Source organism: Sinocyclocheilus anshuiensis, unplaced genomic scaffold, assembly GCF_001515605.1.
Source record: "Sinocyclocheilus anshuiensis isolate Anshui unplaced genomic scaffold, SAMN03320099.WGS_v1.1 scaffold1524, whole genome shotgun sequence".
Classification (NCBI taxonomy): Eukaryota; Metazoa; Chordata; class Actinopteri; order Cypriniformes; family Cyprinidae; genus Sinocyclocheilus; species Sinocyclocheilus anshuiensis.
In genome coordinates, this window is record NW_015559670.1 from 817,603 (window position 1) to 820,996 (window position 3,394).

Below are 3,394 nucleotides of genomic sequence, written 5' to 3' on the forward strand. Positions count from 1 at the left end.
AATATTAAATATATATGCAAATATATAATATTATATATATATTCAGTACTTCAATAGGTTGGTATATTAACATTATATCAGTTAATGAAATTACGGTATTTAACTGTAAATTTAAGTTAAAACCATAAAACCTAAAACGTTGCTACCGTACTTTTTACAGTAAAATTCCGGCAACCACAGCTGCCGGTTTTTTACCGTACATTTTACGGAATTTTTTTTACAGTGTATATTTGGCACTTTTGCACCTTTACATTCTTTGACTAGTTGTCCTCAACTCAATCATTAGTAATTGTTAGTTAGTTAGTTAGTTGTCTGTTAATTCAATATCTGCTGAACAAATAAATGCATCTAGACCTCTTTTCTTTGTTGTTAGTTTCAATATTTGGTTACACTTTAGATTAGGGAATAATCTATATCACATATTCACTATTAACTAAGAGTTTTCTAACAGTTTCTGCAGCTTATTATTAGTTAGTACGGTAGTTGTTAAGTTTAGGTATGTTGCAGGGTTAAGGGATCTAGAATATGGTTATGCAGAATAAGGCATTAATATACGTGCCTAATAAGTACTAATAAACAGCCAATATGCTAGTAATATGCATGCTAATAAGCAGCTAGTTAATACTGAGAACTGGTCCTTAAAATAAAGTGTTGCCCAATATTTTTAGCAGCTTTGCTTTAAAGGGGTTGAATTCAGATACACGGTTTCTCCGAGAGGGTTTTAGACAGTCTGTCAGCACACTGCTACTCCGCTAATCACCGCTACAGCCATCAAAGCCACATTCACCACCTTCAGTAATATATTTCAACATAATTACTGTCATCAGCCGGGATTTGAAGTTCAACAGAACCCGGTGAAAAATCCTTCACCAGCTTTGATTAAGTTTATGATGAGGCCAAAGGTCAGCAGGGTGATGTGCCTAAAGAAAAAAGAAAAATAACCTGACTGAACAAAGCCTTCCATCGTCCCTCAACCATATCTGTGCCGTTTTCACCCTGGCTTCCCTGAAAAGCAATGAACCAGAAAAATGTATTTTACTCTGAGAGGAAAGAAAGACTAGACAACAAAGACAAAGGGTGCAAAGAGAGAGAGGGTCCTTTCAGTGAGAGGCTAAAGGTGATAAGTTACTCTCAGGAGGCGCCGTGGTTTAAAGAGGATCAGCTGGTGGGCCTGGACTCACTCCATGCGCTGAATGGACTATAGACAGCCGTTATGCTCCAGTCAAAACCTCAGGATTGAGTTACGGCTGTGCTTCAAAGGCCTTCAGCTCTATACCTGCCGTTCCACTTCACCTGCCCCGTGTTCTTCACTTCCTAGCTCTCTCTTCTCTTTCTTTCCCTTTCATTAAGCATTAGCAGCATGTTTCCGTTAGAAATGATTGCGAGTGCAGAGCTTTTGTGCAACTTTTTTGGCTCCCTTTCAAAAAATGAGTGTGAAGTTGAATTAGAATTGGAATGACAGGACGAGGAAAGTTGATATCAAGTTGTCAAAACAAAACATTTATTTCCTTATATCAGCATTTTTTGTCTTAGACATATGTTCAGTACTGTCAAAACAATTTGAACTTTTAACAATTCATGTTTTTAATTTTGCCAGATCACATCACTACCTTTAAGTTTGCGGTCAGTACGATTTTTTACGTTTTTGAAAGAAGTCTTTTATGATCAAGGCTGCATTTATTTGATAAAAAATACAGTAAAAATATTGTGAAATGTTATTACAATTTAAAAGAATTGTTTTCTAATTGAAAATATTTAAAAAACATAATTTATTCTGTGATGATGAGCATCATTACTCCGGTCTTCAGTGTCACATGATCCTTCAGAAATCATTCTAATATGCTGATTTGCTTATGAATATTTGTTGGAAACAGTGATCAAAAGAACAGCGTACCAAACTTTTGAACAGTTGCATATATAACATAATATAATTAAGTTTGCTTACACAGACAATTATATAGGTGTCGCTGCAAACATCTCACTCATCCGAGAAAGTATGAATTTCTTCTATATTATATTACATCCTATTTTTTAATTCAAATGAACTGAACTCTGAAACTCTGTGAACTCTGTGTGGCACGAGATAAAAACTATTTATTATTTTATTAATTCATTGTGATAGACATAAAATATAAAATGAAACCATAGTGGCTCACATTCAACATTTCCAAAACACTGACTCACTTGTTTTGCCACTGAAGGCTTTTGCAGTTTCAATTTCTGCACCAAGTTTCCTCACAGACATTAATTCAGCTTGTATAAGCACTGTGGTATTCTTAGCCGCCTCCAAAGAGCAAATACTTTCGGGCGTTTATCTACTGTACAATGAATATATGAGTCTCGCATATTCAGTTTCTTTCTTTTCACAAAGGTGTGGCTTTATTGAATTCACCTGCCGTTTCACAGAACAGCATCGGTGGGCATGCGTTGCCAACCGCTGTGTTGACACCCTTTGTTTGTAGATACCATAGAAAACTTTCGCTGCTGGCTGCAATAATCGCATACCTGATGAATCATGCGTATTATCAGAGGAGTGCTTACTGTAAACGACCCAGATTGTGATCTTATTCAGAAGTGTTTATTACTAAACCTTCATACATTCTTTAGCATCAAGAATAGCTATTGTTTATTCTGTGGAATCATGCAGAAAAGTTGTACATAACTGTGTCGTTGATGCTCATTGAAGTGTGAATGTCCTCATGGTTGAAAACAACCTTATCTGCATTTTCCAACTGAATCATATGATAGTTTATCTCGATGCTGGACTATTTGCGGTGTGTTTTTTCCTTAACCCAGGATAACACCTACACACAACCAACCAGATACCTATTGCTCACTTCCAAGGTACTAATGCATGCTTGGGTAAATACGAAATCATTTTCCTCATATCAGTGGTGAAATAATATTTTGACTAGTTTCTATATTAGTTATTTTTCAGTTTAAAGAAATAGTTCAGCCAAAACTAAAACTTTACTGAAAATGTTCTGGCCCTATAGGCCATCCAAGATGTAGATGAGTTGATTTCTACCTCAGAACAGATTTGGAGAAATGTATCATTACCTCTCTTGCTCACCAATGTGAATGGGTGCCGTCAGAATGAGAGTGCAAACAGCTGTTTAAAAGTCACAATAATTCACAAGTAATCCACATGAGTCCAGTCCAGCCAAAATACAAGTTCTCTATCAATAACACTGCTTTCTCCAGTGAAAAATTTGTTGTGCCAGAAGCAAAGGTTTAAATTAAAAATACCTTAATGATGGGTTTGATTCTTACAAACATGCAGCTTTTCATTTCACAATATGTTAATTGATAGACCGGAGTCGTGAGGATTATTGTGATGTTTTTATCAGCTGTTTAGACTCTCATTCTGACGGCACCCATTCACTGCAGAGGA